This window comes from Cavia porcellus, unplaced genomic scaffold, assembly GCF_034190915.1.
Source record: "Cavia porcellus strain 051 isolate PalLab524CR breed Dunkin Hartley unplaced genomic scaffold, mCavPor4.1 scaffold_16, whole genome shotgun sequence".
NCBI lineage: Eukaryota > Metazoa > Chordata > Mammalia > Rodentia > Caviidae > Cavia > Cavia porcellus.
In genome coordinates this window covers 42,278,170-42,295,910 of record NW_026947499.1, presented here as the reverse complement: position 1 = coordinate 42,295,910, position 17,741 = coordinate 42,278,170, and the positions used below count along the sequence as shown (strand labels likewise).

The window sequence follows — 17,741 nt, the reverse complement described above, 5'->3', positions numbered from 1 at the left end:
TTTAAAGGGTGGCTTCCTAAGTGTTCTCATACCATGACACCTGACCTTTCCAGAATAAACAGTCCCAAAGACAAAGCAGAAACCTTAAGACCTTTTATAGTCTTGTACAAGAAGCCAGCCTCCATCATTCCTGATATCTTGTTGATCATATAGGTCAGCCCTCACCAGTGTGAAAGGAAACCGGATAGCAGCTTCTTTTTAAAGCATTCATGACTATAAACAGCCAGGGCTGAGGCAAAAAAGAAAAAAAAATTAAAAAGAAGCCACAGTAATACATAAGACAACACAGCTACTCTGTGGTAATCGCTAAGTACCATGAGAAACAGATACCAGGAGAATTTTTAGCAGTCTGCAAGCAGGCAGAAAGGTTCAAATCCCAGCCCAGTCACTGTGTGTGGTACCTTGAGCAAGATGCTTAATCTGTTGCCTCCTTTGAACTAAGAAAACAACAGTACTCAATTCATCAGCCACTGCAAGGATTAACAGAGCTGACATAGTGAGAAAGTGGAATTTCTAGAGCAAAGAACACATCTAAAACTGAAAAGAGCTATTAAAATAGGCTTTGTCTATAATTAATGGGCAGCTCCTGTTCCAGAGACCTGTAGCATACACACATTCATCTCTAGGCCTGAACCAGTCATCAATGAAGTCACTGCTAATCCAAATCAGTCTCTCCACACAGAGCATAAGTAAAGAGTCTAAAAATGGCCTTGAGTACACTGGTTTGGAGATGGAGATGATGGTTCACTCCACTTAATGGATGAACAACCTGAGGTTCAGAGAAGGAAAGTGAGGCATTCATGTCTATACAGCTGAGCAAGAGTCCAGCTCTAAAGCCCACAATGACACACTTTTCCACACATTCATCTGAGGCAAAACCTTGAAACACAGAATGAAGGCATCCCACCCTCCCAGTCTTTAAGCCAAGTGCTTCATCTAGCTGTGGGAGGAGATGAATTAAATGTGAAATAGGACTACCTCTTAAAAGGAAAGTATCATAGAAACCAAAGATTCTACTAAATGGTCATGTATAGTACTTTACTGATATGAATAGTAACTACTACTTGGCACACCTTCCTCTGAGGAGCAGAACTGCCTTTGTCAAACTACAATGAGAAGAAAGCAGGGAGAAAGGAAAGTACAGCACCTCTTCAATGAACACTAGTTGAGCAACTCCTGCATCAGGAATGGAGACATAGCCTGGTGAAGCAGGCCTAGCAACAGCCCTCATAGAACAAATATTCAGGAGTGAAGGAGGTCTAGACTCAAAACAAACACAAAGAAGCATACAAGAGCAAGTAGTGTGAGGAAATTTTAAATGGGAATAGGGAAAAAGAAAATGGCAAACAGTCTAGCTGCTTTAGACAAGAACATCATCTCTTCGAAGACCATAGGAAGGAACAATCATGCAAACACCTGGGGGTATGAGTCACAGGCAGAAAAAAGGTTGCAAATACTTAGGAGAAAGTAGACGGCCACATACATGCCATAAGTGACACACTAACTACTTTTCTGAATGCACAGGAGAGTTTAAGTATAAGAATGGCATGAGCTGAGTTAAATCACAACGAACTAAAAATCATTCTACTAGGGCAGGGTGGTGCACACCTGTAATCCCAGCACTTAGGAGGAAGCGGCAGGGAAACTGACATGAGTTTAAGGTCAGCCTGGCTCCATAGTGAGTTCAGTGCCAGCCTGAACTGCATAGTGAGAACTTGTCTCAAAAACACAAAAACAAGCAGACAAAAATCACTGTCAAAATTTCAAACTCAGATAATATTGAGGGATTGCTGCTAATTTTGTTGTGTGATAATAATATAGTATGTGGTTATTTTTCTAAGTCCTTATCTATTAGATTTATATATAACCAAGTATCTACAGATGCCTGAATATCTAGGATTTGCCTTAGAGACGCAAACCAAAACTAAAACAAAGAGCAAGACAGGACAGGCAAAACAAGAGTGGGAATGGGTTAATGCATGGGTGAGTGATGTGTAAAACAGAGGTCTGTTACACTATTCCATTTACTTTTGTACGTTTGAAAAGTTCTTTAATAAAAAGTTAAGCAAGAACAAAAAGCTACTGTAATTTTCAGTCTGTGCCCATGTAGTAGAGGGAGAAAATGTATTTTGGCCTGATTAAGATCTTCTGAAAGCCAAGGTCATATCCCTATTACCAATAAATTTAGGAGGCAAGTACAAGTAGTATTCAACTTGATGTCCTCCACCCTAGTATGTCCAACTGTTAAAAGACTACATCTCTTGCACAGCTGAGCAGAATCTACTTTAAATAAAGAAGCCAAAACAAATTGGTCTCATTCTGGAGAAATGAACCCAAATCACAGGCTGTGATCCTATTGGTGACCCACAAACAACCTCCTCCTCATAGGAGTGGAGCCTCCTGACATTGTTTTCATGGTAATTACAAAGGAATGTGACTTTCACACTCTCTGGAGATGCTCTCCCTGGGCAAGAATTAGCTCCTTAGCTGCAGTTTCAGGCCACAACAACCTGTCAAGGTCTAGGCTTTTTAATGCCATGGGGCTGAATCCTTCTTCAAATGACCTACTACTTAATATCTCCAGTTAATAAAGACTGCACAGTCTCCAAAGGGAACCAAATTCCTCAGTGAAACTACTGGTGCCACTGAAGATCCAGAGGAGATCTGGTTCTTTTACTTCCAGAAGCTATGAAAATTCATTTATATTTTATTTATTCATCTGCTGACCTCAGACAACAAAGTCTACCGGAAAGCCAGACTAATTCAAGAACTAAATAATAGTCATGCTTACCAAAGCTGATTCTTTCAGGCATCCTTTTCTCTGCTCTCAAGCTGCCCATCTTCCTCTATTGTTTGAAGGCCTCGAAGACTCTCCAGCCTGGACTCAGGACTCATGCCCTCTGGAACTGCCACCTTTCCTTCATTTCTCCATAAAGCCCAGAAGGAAGAACTATCCACAGTACAGATCTGAACCATTACTCCCCTCCTTAGAGGACTTTATTTCCCCACTGTCCACAGAACTAGGCGCTAACTCCTTGCTGGAACCTGTAGAATCTAGTCCTCAGGCCATCCTGCCTAACCACTCCCCAAACACACTCTAGACCACAGGAGTCTATGCTACAGCCATGGAGAGCTACTTGAAGCTTCCTCTGTGCTTCACCTTTCATGTATCACTCTTTTACACAAACTTCAAGGATGTCTTTGTCATCTTTGCAACTGTAGCACCTAGAAACTATATTCCACTGAAGATAGTGATAAAGATCACGCACTGTACCTCAGATATCATGCACATTTCTTTACCTGCATGCTCTCATTTACCTTCACCATCACCCAAGAGATAGCTTCTGTTATTTTCCCTGTTTAACTGATTTTTTAAATCGTAGTTTATTGAAGTATAGCAACTCATCCAAAGTCACACAGTAACCAAGTATTTCATGCACAGATTATAGTCAAGTTCTGTCTAACTTTAAAGCCTTCTTGGTAATCACTATGGAGATAATCACATACACTGATGACCCTACCCCAACAGAATTTAAGTTACCTTCTCCATATAATGAGTGAGTTTTTCTGACAGGAGTTTATTGTATGTGAGGCACTGAGCACAGACCTACCAAAACACTCATTCTTCTCTTCTGTTTTATTTTAGTCGGACAATATGCTCTGTTAATTAACATATGCACAAACACACACAAGTGTGCACTTGTCAACAACCCGAGCAGAGAAACCTTGGGCCACTGAAAAAGGAAATTTTTGAGTAATTTGCAGCTGGCATCCTTAAAACAAGTTGATTGTTTTTCTCCAATAGAATGCTTTGTGCTTTCATTGTTTGTTTGATCATTTTTATGCCTATATCTTGTAATCTGAACTACTTTGAAGTTAACAATACATAATATATTAACCATTGTTAATCTTCTATTATTTTGTTTTGAAATTCTGTATTATCGTTTTTATTCTTTTTTCATTTTAAAATTTTTAAAAGTTGATTTTTTTTTCTTCTGGCAATTCTGGGATTTGAACCCATGGCCTTGCCTCATACATGCTAAGTATGCACTCTACCTCTGAGCTACACCCCCAGCCCTGAGTCAGCCCTCTGCTGAATCCTTCCTGTTGCCCAGAATGCATATGTTATAGCTGAGAATGTAGCATCCATGCTAGATCATGAAACGACCTGGGGAATATAACCCAACGCAGCAGAGCAACAACACAGAAGTAAATGACAAACAGTCATTGGCTCAGTCATTTCCTCCAACAAACTTCTCCACAGCTCTGTTATATATAAGGCATTGTGTACACCCCTTGGGATTGATCCATCAGTAAACTGATGAAATAAAGGCCCCTGCCCTTGTCAGGTTACCACATAAGAGAAAAGCACAGTACTAAGTAATAAACATAGTAAGTAACATACTAGACAACAAGAAATGCCACTAGCAAAAAAGAAGTAAAGCACAAAATAAGAACACAGGAAAGCAAAGAAGACTGCACTGTGAAATTTGAGGTACAAACCAGTGAATGATGAGAAAATAAGAGTATCTAATAATACACAACTCCACTCCAAATAGCCTTTCAAGGGAAAGGGTCTCATGAGATATAGAAGAAATGTGGAGAGCATCTGTGCACTGAGCTCAGTAGTAATAATTATTTATTCCACAATACCAGAAGCAAGAGAAAATTGGACTCAAAGACAAAGCTACCCCACGCTATATCACTGATCGTTGCTCGTTTGCTTATTTGCTGTTAAAATGTGTGGAATGGAACCCAGGAACTCACTGCTAGGGAAGCACTCCAGCCCCATCCTCATTCTAAAGTGGTCTTCTTGGCTGGGTTTACATATAGCTTTGGCAATGCAGTAGGTGGTCTTCTGGGAGTCCCCAACTCTCTACTTCAGCCCTATTAGCTTAGCTCTCAGTGAAGTTATATTTGGAGCCTCCAAGTAAGCAGGCCTTGGAAGAAAAGTTCATTTGCTTAAAATAAAATATTTTTTGTGATGGTGGTTTGGTAGCAAGAACCAAGTCTCACACATCCTTATTTTGTCTGTATTTAGCACTGGGTATGAACTCAGTGAATTTTTGTTTGTTCAGTGAACAAATAAACTTTGCAAGCTTCCAGAGTCACTAGACAGTTATCTTTCTTTAAACTTCACTGCTGCTGCTGCTGCTGATGCCAACAATATCTCCCTCCCTTCTACCACCAAGCTTCCTGTTGCTCCCCTCCCTAGGTCTAAAATAACAAGAAGTTGCTTGGCAGTGATGTCACATTGCCATTGTCACCACCTGCAGGGCATTCACATGCTGCCTATATTTAAGACCCAGACTTCATGTTCAGTGACACAGAAATTGCCACCTTGAGAACTGTACTGGAAAGGCAAAAGTTGAAAAATAATTTTCTACAAATAATCAGGCTGCAAATTCTACCTCTCTCAAGATAAACAGGAAGAGCCAGGGAGTTAACTGAACAAGAGACTCCAGCTCCTGGATCAGGTACATCCAGCTCTTTCATCCCAACTTTTTTTTGAATTAACATAACTAGCATTTTCTTACAGCAACCACATCTCTCTGTCAGTTGTTCCTGGGCTCCTCTGTTATCATTCAAAACCATTCTGTTATTTTTATTTACTTCTGTAGACTTAACTACCTACTTATTAGAAAAGACAGCAAGTGGAGCATTAATGAAGGGTAAACTCATTTCCCTCTCCAGTGTATAATCATCATAACCTTTTAATGAGCATTCCATCATATTTATTGCTTTCAGTAATTTTTTTATCTTCTCCTGCTTCTGCGCTTTGGTGGGGAAAAGTGATGGGCTACAGTGACACTGCAGACCTAATCTTCTCCCTCTTCCCTGAACAGCTGCATATTTCTCCATCTTGATGTACTGCCCCAGTCCCTTTTTGGTGCAGATTTTCTGGAGAACATCTGGCATTGCTTCAAAATGCAAATGTTCATGCAAATATACCTTGCCGCTTACTCCCTAAAAATTTTAGTTCATCAACAAAACTTCTGTCTTTGATAAGATTCTAAAAGCATCAAAGAAAATAAACAAGCACATGGCTTTCTCGCTTGTGTGTGACTGCTTTGACAGATGTTTATGAAATTCTTGTCTTTCTTCCATTATGCTACTATCCATGCTTTTCACATAGAAAAGTATCTGGGTGAGCTGGGGGTATCTCTTTGGTACTGCACGTGCCTACCATGTGTGAGGTCCTGGGTTTAATCCTCTAGATCCCTAGTACCACAGGGAAGGGGAAGGGGAGGGAAGGGGGAAATTGAAAGGGAGGAGAAGAGAGAACAGTATCCAGAAAACCTATACTAGTCCAAAATTCTGAAAGGGTTACAAAGGAGTTCACTTGGCTCTCAAATGTTTGTGATGTTTGAGGAGCTTCCCTAACTTTACATAAACCTGCACTTGGTATTTTTACTCTAGTATCTCTGGAAGAATTTGACCCTACTACTCCCAAGGGAAAAATCTGCTGCAAAATCATTCATGCCAAGAATAGCTTCACCATCCACAGTCAAAGATGCAGGAGCCAAGGGGCGATGCTTGCTCAAGCTTCAGTGAGTGAGTACACCTGTCTTGGAGCAAAGAACATGTATAACTTGTGGCACTGTGTCATTTGTATCTTTTTCCCTGTGATGCCACTCCTGGAAGGAGATATTATAAAAATAAATGAACAGGGAGAAAGAGCTATGAACATATGGGTACCCACCACAAACTTCACCTGCATTCTCAGAAAACTAGAAGCAGCCTCAGCACTAAACCAGGAGGAGGTTACTGAGAATATTGTGACATGCTACATAGCATTAAAAATGACTACAGCCCAAGTCTTCTCATATGTGGTTCTATGGTCATAAAGTAAGATTTATTTACTGGAAAGATTCAGTATTGTGAGCAATATTAGTCTGTTTTATATTACTATAGCAAAATACCTGTGATAGGCTAACTTTATAAAGCAAAGCTCATGATTCTGGAAGTTAAAGGTCCAAGATTAGACAACTCCATTGATTTGACCACTAGTGAGGCCTAATGACAGCAAAAGTTTCAATGGCAAGAGCACGTGACAGTTCAGGTGTGAAGAGATTGTATCTTGAAGCAAGAGATCAGAGAGTGATTCAGGGTTAGGCTTACTTATAACTCTCTCTTAAGAAAGCTTAAGGATTTTGTGAAAGCAACCTTAATTCCTTCCAAGAGCAGATTCTCCAGTGATCTAAGGACCTCCCTAACCTCTTATGATCCCAAATATCTCCATCTCCCAGCATCTTTGCACTGTGGACCAAGTCTTCCACCTACAAACCCTTGGGAGAAGGGGACAACCCACACCAAGCCATAGGAAGAATCACATTTTTAAAAAAAATCTTACCTTCTAACATAAGAAATCCATCTCCAGGAACTCAGCTAAGGGAAACTACTAATAGCTTTATGAAAAAAAATTTATGGAATATGACTCCTAAGTATTTAAGACAATAATGTGAGCAACAAGGATGTATCTAAACACAGAACTCTCTATGTCCACCACAAGAGTTATCCATACAAATGAAAAATACGAAGAAAGACTTTTGTTAACTCTGTCATTAAAAAATGTTAATTTTTCAGCCAAGCATGGTGGCACACTATTGTAATCCCAGCACTCAGGAGGCTGAGGCAGGAGGATCACTGCAAGTTTGAAATCAGCCTGGGCTACACAGTGAGTTCAAGGCCAGCCTGAACTACACAGCAAGACCCTCCCCCCAAAAAAAGTTGATTTTTTCGAAGCTGACCACCAACTTACAGAGTTTGTGGTCTGAATTATGTAAAATTAATATACACACAAATAAATAAATGTTTTATAAATAATAAAACATTAAAAGTGATTGATCTAAGTGGTTTTATTCTTTAAACTTTTCCTAGACTTAAAGAGATTCACATACAGATCATTACAGACCCATAAAGAAAGCCACTTGTTGTTTATAATTTGAAAATAAAACCTTAAGCAAAAATGACAAATGCCAATAGTGCAATCACAGTATGCTTTGTATTTTTTCAAAGAAACCAACACAAATACAAAATGAATCCAATTTGGTTCTGAAAGAGACAATCCAAAGTACCTCACTTTTCTGACAATGGCATCACTGAACTCCCCTATGCAGCCTGGCTGTTCCAAGGGCAGCTTGGGAGCTTATTAAAAAGGCACAGTATGCAGCTCATGACCTGCAGAGTCAGAATCTAAATGCTAAGGTGATTCGCAGGTGCGTGGTCAGCACATAAAAGTGTGAGAAGCACCACTCTAAGCCACCAGTTGTCAGCCTTGGCTGCACACTGGAATTACCTGAGCAGTCTGGGGCTCGCCTCCAGAGATTCTAATTTAATTGGTTTGTAAGGTCGCTAGACGTAGTAGTTTTAAAAGCTCTCCTGATGGCTGAAATGTACAGCAAAGTCTAGACCACACATGCAGCTCTTCAACTCAGAGAATTCTTTATTAAAAAGTTAGTTACATCTGAGCAACAGGAGGTTAGATCAACTCCAGAAAATTACTCTTTTCAGTATTGAAATGGAGGAATAACTTCCGTCCATGAAACCGATAATAACCATCACAGCTGGCTTTCACTAAGTACTTCTACAGGGAACTCTCTGTACTTGGCACTTTCATGCATTATCTCTTGCATAATATCTTCAGGAAGAGACTGTTTTATCCTGGATTTCTAAGTGAGAAACATTAGACAAAACTCATATACCTAGAAGTGGCAGAAGCCCCTGTCCAAGCCTGAGAATGAACACCTCCTAAATATTGCACCCTAGTTACCGGTCCTTTTGGCTCAAGGATTCAGATTCATTAGCTCACCACTGACCAATCAACGAAAGCTATTTATTTTGGTGAAAAGAAAACGATTTATTCAAAACTACAAGAAGATGGGGAGGCCTCACCTGCCTCAGATCACCAACTTACTGTATAACTGGTGTGTTAGGATCTTTATAAGATAAGGGGATACAATGAGATAACAGACATGTTTCATTCCTTTTAACCCCTGACTTTCAGGGGCCAGCACCTGGATATCACTGAGACTGAATGAAGGAGGTGGTAGTCATGCCTAAGGAAGTCATTTGTCTCCAAAGGGGAAAAAAATCTGTTAAAAGTTCCACTTTGCCAGGCTGATTTCAGTAGGAACTTCCCCTAGGTATTAGCTCTGAGAAGCAGAACTTCAGTCCTGCCTGCTCCCTCCTAAGAATGACTAACTGAATTGGGAATATATGTTAGCTAAAAGGTTTAACAAATTTATTTAATCCTTCCCTCAATGTCAGCACTTAATTTAGGATCAACTATGTCTTGTTGATCTAACCGAATAAGCTTAACACAGAACACCAGAACTCCGAGGAATGAATCAACAAATGAACAAGCTGGATTTCCATAGCATCAAACTGCAGGAAAGCATCTCCTCCTCAGCCATCTCGTCCCTGCCCTGATAGGTGTCCTGGACTCATATTTGTCCTGGTACACCAGTTCCACCTGGGGGACACAACTCTTCCTGTCTCTAAGATTTAACTCATTAAAGACCTGCCTGCTAAGGAATGAAAGAGCTGAGGCCCAGGCAAGTAAAAGAGCCAGTGACCTTGGGGAAGGGAGCAAAAGCTGAGCCAGAATGGGCCAGACACACAAAGCAGCAGAATAGGAGCTCAACAGATGATTTGGAGTGGCCGTGAGCCCAGACAGCTGCCATGGGGAACAGGAAAAGAATCAAGAAGCCAAACTATGCCTTCCCGTGAGCCAGTCAGTGTGTAGGCTGGGAGACAAGAACAGTAAATCCTTACTTCTGCCCCCACCCCTTGTAAGCAATGGGCTGATTTAGAGGAAACCAGGCTGAGATGATAGCAACTAAACTTAAAAAAAATAATGCTTATATTGTTCGATTGACTTTGTAGGCCTAAAGCTGGTAGTCTGAGCACCTATTTGGAAGACATCAATATGTATTTTTAGCAACTGGGAGGATTTTCTTCTGTTTCTGAAATCCAATGTTTTGTTCCATTTTACTGTTTTATTTTATTCTTATATCTGGTAACCTGAACAACTATTTTGAAGGTAACAATATGCAACATAACAACCACTCTTAAACTCCAATCATCTTGTTTTGAAAACCTATATAGCTATTGTTCTTGGTTGTTGTTGTTCTCCTTTTGTTTGTTTTTGTTATTATTTTGATTTGTTTGCTTCTTGATTTTTGTTATTTCTTTTTTTCTTAAAAAAAAAAAAAAAAGAAAGAAAGAAAGAAAGAGAAGCAGCAGCAGCAGCCTAAAGGCTCCCAAACACAAAATCTTGATGGTACCTTTGCAAACACCCCTAAGGAAGAGACCTAGAAAAAGGGCTGATGCTGGTGTTCTCATGAGGACAGTGCTGCCCTCAAGAGCTGTAGCACAAGTGTGCAGGGATACCTGATCATCAGGGGTGACGATAGAGCCAAGGGCATTGACTGTCCAAGGCAGTTCACACGCCCCAGATCTGAGTCCTGCAGGCATTCATATGGAAGAAACACTCATTCAGAATCTGAACCTGAAATCTAACTTCATAAACACTGAATATAGTTTTTTATCTCAGGCCCACCCCTACTTTGCTTTTTCATTGTCTGTATTTCTAATAAAAAACAAGTCTGATCCTCTTACCTCCTTTAAGTTCAAACTCATGCATTATAAAGAGTTCAAGCACTTAACTGTGCTGTTTTTTCTAGCATAGCTGTACCTAGCCAATGTATACTGAAATCTATTTCTATTTCATGTTACAGATAGGAGATTGTGCTTTTTAAAACCAGTTGTGTAGGTAGGTTATATTAACTATGAATGTCATTTCAGGTTAGTAAAGTTATGTCACCAAATATGTTTATTTTAAAAAAAGGAATACTGACTCTAACAGTCTAAAGATGTCAAAATGACTATACTAGTGCTTACTAATGAGGTCAAAATTTATCAGACATAACCATCTGACTAAAGAAAAACACAACAGAGACAGCAACATAGAAACACTCAGGCTCCAGACAAGTGTCTGCATCAAAATTTCATTAACCCCACAAGGACAAGCTGGAATATGAGTGACAGCACAGTGCCTTTACTATGAAGCATCCATATATTCAAGCATAACATGGAAACAAGCCACTACCACCAGCACCCTCAATGCCACAGATGTCTGCTATTGCTGCTACTGTCGGTTTGGAGGAACATCCTGATTTTCCTCTTGAGAAACTCCTCTGGCCCTGGGTTCCCATTCCTGTGATTAGAGTGATGAAAAGCTGCCACCTCCTGGCTTCAGAGGGGCATACAACCAGGCCTGGACAGAGGATGGAAGGAAGAAAGAATGGAAGGAAGGGAAGGAGGGAGGGAGGGAGGGAGGGAGGCAGACAGACAGACAGACAGAAAGAAAGAGAGGGGGAGGGGGAGAGGGGGAGAGGGAGAGATGGAGAGGGGGGAGGGGGGAGGGGAGGGGGGAGGAGGGAGACAAGAGAGGAGAGAAGCATTGCACTAGTGAAATGAAAATGAATCAAGAACCTTACACAACCTGTCAATAAGAAGTCCTCTTTTCTTCCCACTGATTTGAGGCTGCTAGAAACCCTCTAGTGTCACAGAAATTCAAGCCTCAGTATAAAGGCAAAATCAAGAGAAAGAGAAAAGGGACATGAAAAGACATAAGCATGCTATCTCCAAGCCCCTTGACCCAGCTAGCACACCTAGTGCTTCCCTGAAGTTTTTAAATGCATAAACAGTTCAATTACATTTTTTCACAGATAGTTTGGGGTAGGTTTCTGCCATCTATGGCTAAGGGTTCTCACTACCTAACTACTCTAAGCACCAAGACTTAGGATGCCTGAAACATTTCCAGAAAGTCTTAATTCCCAAAAATAACTATAACCAAGTGACAAGCAACTACCATTAGTAAGTTTAAAGTTCATTTCAATGGATATGTCGTGCTAACAGAAGAACTATCACAGTGTTAGAAGAGCTGTCATTTCTTGGTAACACTTAGAGCAGGTGACACTCTCACTGGCCCCACAGTTCTTTTATTCCTTCAACTAACCAATATTATTCAACAGCTGCTGTGTGCCGGGCACTGTGTTAGGTACAAAGAAAACAGGGTAAGCATAAGAGTGTTACTACTTCTCTCACAGAATTTACACTCTAAAAGGGAAGACAGTAAGTACATGGATGAATACCCAAAGTAGGACTGAAAATAACAATCCTGTGTAGGAATTACTAGTTCCTCCAGAAAAGTATTAAGAAGGATCCTTACCTAGCTCTAAATGGGGCAGAAGATACCAAAACTTTTTGTACTAACAAGTGTTCTTAAGAAGAAACAGAAAATGCAGCTCTAACTGGTGTAAAGAGCAACAGAGATTTAATGGCACCCAAAACTAGAAGTATCTCACAGACATGCAAGAGGAAGTTGACCAAGTCCTTGGTGATGTCATGAGAACCAGTTCTTTCACCCGCTTCTCCATTCCAAAACACTGTATGTGCCTCCCGCTAAGGTTACTGTCCCTTATAATAGCAAAATGGCCAAGGCAGTGCTAACCTTTATCCCTTCACACACATAAAGGAAAAGCCATCAGATAAGCAAGCAATAATGTTTCTCCAAAGTACCAACAAAGCTCCAACTATGTCTACCTGACCAAAATTAGATCACATACCCATTTTCTAAGCTAAGTACAACCATCTTACCTGGCTGGATCAAGCCATGGTTACCTGAACCAGTTCCTCTAGAAAATGATGGAATTATCTTGATCAGACTGAATAAATTTGGCTGGACTTTGATGCTTGGGAGAGTTCAACCCCTCTATGAACCAAGGGAAAATACAACTAAGCCATGGCTAATGTCCAATAAGGAAGAAATGTGGGCAGGACTTTTACATGAACAATACAATGTCTAGTATAGTACATCTTCTTCAAGAAAAAAACATTCCTCTTCTTCCCCAACTCTTAGCCTATAAACATGGGCTCCCAAAACAGACAACAAAGCAAATGTAAATTTTCTGAATGACATCTTGAAAAAAAAAGAAGCTAGGCCTTATTTCTGGACCCTAAGCCTGAGAGAATGTTTTGTTTTGGTTTTTGTTTTATATAATGGGTCTAAGCTATTTCTTCGTGGTAAGATTCTTTTCTCAAACTGAATGGTAATTTCTGTCCCTTTTTGTCTCATGATGCTGCCACGTTGGCCTGAGGACTTTATTGGAAGCAATTTCCACTACTCCATTTGCACAGAGATGGCAAATTCTTGGGCATGCTTGCCACTACCTTCCATGTCCATAGCAGTCCTTACTGTTATAGCTTGTGTCTAGATGTAACTCCTAAAGCTTCCTATAGTCATAGTTGGGGCTTTTTCAGAGGTGGCTGAATCTAGAGTGTACGATGCTGGGGTTGATTCATGGTGCGATGCTAGGATTAAAAGTGAAAGGAATAAGGTAAGGGTGGGTGATTATTAAATCAATCCACTGACTGGTCTGACATCACCCTAACCCCGTAGCCAGGATATAATGTAAGGGACAGAAAGAGTTGTGTCTGGCCCTCTTGCTTGCTTTGCTACCCTCTGTCCCCTGCAAATTGTTGTTCTTCCTCTGCAATGTCTGTCTACCATGCCAACCTGGAGCCAGACAGTTATGTACTAAAACTCCTACAAACTATGAGCTAAATAAACCTTTCCTCCCTTCACTTTGAGTCCCAGCTATTTTGTCTCCACAATGAAACAAAAGTTACTAAGAAACTAACCAATAATAGCACTCTTTCCTACTAAGCTCAAATGAGATTCCCAATATCCTTCTCAACCAGAATCTGAGGCAGTCACTGCCAGGGTTGGCAGCAGAATAAGATCTACTGCTGCTCCTGTCAGATCATGTGTTCTGACTGGGGAAATAGTGAGAAAGAGGCCCAGACTCCCAGACCCTTGACTCCAAACCACAGACAGGCTGAGAATTCAAGCCAATGTACTTGTTGACTATCTCAACTCTGATCACTTGCCTGGTAATAAAAACATAATCAATGCCTTGAGATATAAACTGAAAAAATTCACTGTCCTTTTCACGAAGAGCACAGTCTTCATATCTTTCCAATGATTTAAAATCAGAAAAAGGCAATGACTAATCTGTTAGGCAAAAACTAAGATTTAAAACTTTCACTGAAAACCAATACAGTATTAGATGGAAAGGTATTAGATGGAGAATCTTAGCAGAGTTCCCCAAACCACTGCTCCATCCTTCTTTGCAGGTTATGTGTATCAGATCTCAGCTTCACATGTGTAAGAGGCATGGCAGATCTCATAGTTCAGTAGCCCAAATAAACCAAGCAACACCTACTGACCAGACAATGCCAGGAAGAAAGAAAAGAAAAGAAAAACACCAAGAGGAGCTGAAGGTCAAATGAAATGAACCAGTGGCCAAAGGCTTCACAATGTTCACGGGAAGGGGAAGCTGGACAAAGGAGGAGCTGTCACAGATACTGACATAGCTTCACTATCCCTATCTACCCATGGCTAAGGCACCAGGTAGGAAGAAATCAGGTACCATGTACTGAGCACTTGCAAAGGGCCTGGAGCTATACTGAGTGCTCTAAGAGCATTAACTCATGTAATCAACCCAACACACAAGAGGAAATATAAGAAACATGGTTTTATCTGCCTAATACCTGTCTTGAGGATCTAATAAGGCTGTCAGTCATGGCTTTCTGCTCCCTCTAGCCACAACATACCTAATGAAGTGGCCTTCCTAACATTAGAAGCAGAGACTCAGAGAAAGTCTCTTCCCTTTGGATCCTGAACAGGCTTGCTGCCATCTTTGCTACTGTATACAGAGAATGATGCCTGCACATAGAGGACAAAGAACTGAGAAAGGGACAGATAATCACTGGTATTATAGGAGCACCTGGGGGTGACAATACATGACTAAAGTGACAATTCTTGGATTTTACAGCTACAGCAACAAAAGGCCCCCTGTTAACCAATGCTAATTTGTCTTAGGTTTATGCTTTCAGAAGCATGTTGATACTAGTTAAAAGAAACAGATTTGAGAAGACACACTAACAAGTGACAGCATCAGAAACAGAATCTCTATACTGGGTGATTCCCCCACTTAGGATCAGACATATAACTCTCACAAGCCAGTGGGGGCCATCTGATGCCTCAAGTGGGCAAGAGAATGATTTGTGCCACCTCAGTTCCTTTTAAAAGTTTAAAGAAAATGAAGAAACTCGGATGGATTAAGGGAGAGAGGCCTGATCACCTAACACGCTTTTACCAGTGCACAGGGCTGTCCAGTAGGACAGAGAAGCAGTAATGACAGCATAATAATAAGGCTGGACTCTACAGGAGAGACAGGAAAAGCCTTGGTGGTGCTCTTGAAACAACCCAATGGGTTTCTATTTAAGCACATAGCCTCCTCCCCTGGTAAACCTAGACAGAGTTGAAGTCACTTCAGGGATCTGGCAGCTTAACTGTTGAAGGGATAAATCAGCGCGGAGAAAACACAACCTATTCCGTGTCCCCAATATCCAGACAAGAATTCCGCTTAGCCAGGACTGTAGACTATAACTCAGAGAAAAAGCAATCACAAACTGGCTTAAGTAACAAAAGCAATATATTGACCAACACTTTTAAAATATCAGATGGAAAAAAACAGCTTAGGAAAGATTGGATTCAGCAGCTCAGAGGATACTATCATTGACAGCTTCTCCTACTTCTTCTCCACTGTATAGCTGATGCTTGGGTTAGAATCTTCTCTCAAATGGCCAACAACTCCTGACTTTCACCATATCCTCTCAAGAATGCTGTAACTAGATCAGTTTAGTCATATGTCATTCTTAGATGGGATCATGGTGGCCAAGGATGAGGAAGCCGACTGTGCAGGCCTCAATCCAGTTTCTTTCCTGGAGCTCAGGGAGGGGAGTAGTAGGGTCAGCCCACCAAACTACACAGACAGTGTAGGAAAGAAGATGAGTGCATCAAGAGAAAATTAGGTAGTGTGGGTGTTAATTTTATGTGTCAATCTGACTGGGTCATGGGATTCTCAGGTATCAAATTAAACATTACCTTTAGCCACACCTGTATTTGCAGACCTGTTAGAGGCTAAGGTAGAAAAACTTCAAGTTCAAGCCCAGCCTGAGAAACTTAGCAAGATCCTGTCTCAAAACAAAAAAAGGGCCAAGGATGCAGCTTAGTGTGGTTCAATCCCTAGTACCACAAAACTGAAACATTACTTCTGCATGTGTATAAGGGTATTTCCAGAAGAAATGAGCATTTGAATTGGTGGCTAAGTAAAACAGACAGCCCTTATGAGTACAGCAGGGCATCATCTAGTCCACTGAGCCTGAACAGAACAAAACAACAGAAGAAGGTAAATTGTCTCTGCCTGACCACTTGAGTTATGGCATGGATCTATTCCTGCCCTTAGTTCTTAGGTCCTTCAGATTTAGACGGCATTCAACACTAGCAGCCTCCTGGCTCTCAAGCCTTCAAACTATATCATTGGCTTTCCTGGGCCTCCAAGTGTAGACAATAAACTCGGCATTCACAATCATGTGAGCAAATAACTTAATAAGTCTCTTTCCAGAGAGATACAGATATCTTACTACTTCTACCTCTCTAAAAGACCTCTGGCTCCAGGAAGAAGCCTGCGCATGGTGGGCCACCTTTAGGACGGCCCTCAGTGCCCCCTGCCTCCTGATGTTCATACCTTATATTCCCCTCCCACACTGAATCAGAGCTGATCTGTGTAACCAGAGAATACAGCAGAAGCAATCACGTGCCGGCTCCCGATTAGGTTATAAAAACGTCTTGAAGGTACTCTCTTGCTCTTGGGTTATTCAGCATGGAAGCCCACTATCGGAACAAATGGCTAGAAGCTGAAGCCTCCAGTCAACAGTCAATGAGTGAAAAGTCCTAATCAAGACTTCAGATAACAGCAACCCTTGCTGACTGCTACTTCATGAGACTCTAACTGGCAGCAAAGCTATTCCCAGTTCCTAAATCATACAAACTATAGGGGTTTATAAATTGTTGTTTTAAGTAACCAAGTGTGGAGATAATTTGTTACACAGCAAGAAATAACTAATACAATATGCAAAAACAGGAAAGTCCCCACAATAAGACAAAAAGCATGCTTACTTGCTTTCTACTATGGCTGAATGTGTCTCCCAAAGTTCATGTGTTAAAAACTTAATCCCCCAATGCAACAATATTGAAAGGAGAGATCTTTAAAACCAGACTAGGATGCAAAGATGCTGCTCTCATCAATGGATTAATGTCATTACCCAGAGTGAATTTTTTATAAAACTTGAGTTCAGTCCCTTAGCCCCCTGCTCACTCACTATCTCACACATGTGAAGCTTTCAGCCTTGTTATGATGCAGCAGCATGCCCTTGATACAGGCCCTCAATCTTAGACTTTCCAGCTTCCAGAATCATAAGCCAAGTTAACTTCTGTTCATTATGCACTATCCAATCTGTGGTAATCTGTTACAGTGGCATAAGAGACTAACACATTTCCTTGAAAGGGATTTCTCATATAAATTTGGGTCTTCGCTCTTCTAGCATGTCTCATAGCCTTATTTTCCTTAATTCAGCAGGAAGCAAGGTAATCAATTATTTAGTGACTTACACAGTCTCATTGCAATTGATTATAATCACTCCACATGAGAAACCAGCAGTTGCTTGTGGGCGCAAAAACACTGGGCTAGTTACATGACCTTGTTCTTTGCTAAACCATGAGAGAGCCATTAATTTTGAGCAAAAGCAATGTGTGTATCCAAATC

At 40.8% G+C, this 17,741-nt stretch overlaps 1 protein-coding gene and 1 long non-coding RNA gene across 8 annotated transcripts in view; one reads left to right on the top strand and one right to left on the bottom strand.

Moving 5' to 3' along the window:
* Nucleotides 1-17,741, bottom strand: part of Snx29 (sorting nexin 29) — a 560,183-nt gene that overhangs the window by 390,475 nt on the left and 151,967 nt on the right. The window lies entirely within an intron of this gene.
* LOC134470725 (uncharacterized) lies at nt 5,260-7,851 on the top strand. The gene is made up of 3 exons (XR_010039851.1): nt 5,260-5,477; nt 6,421-6,555; nt 7,588-7,851. It is a non-coding gene; the product is annotated as an uncharacterized LOC134470725 (long non-coding RNA).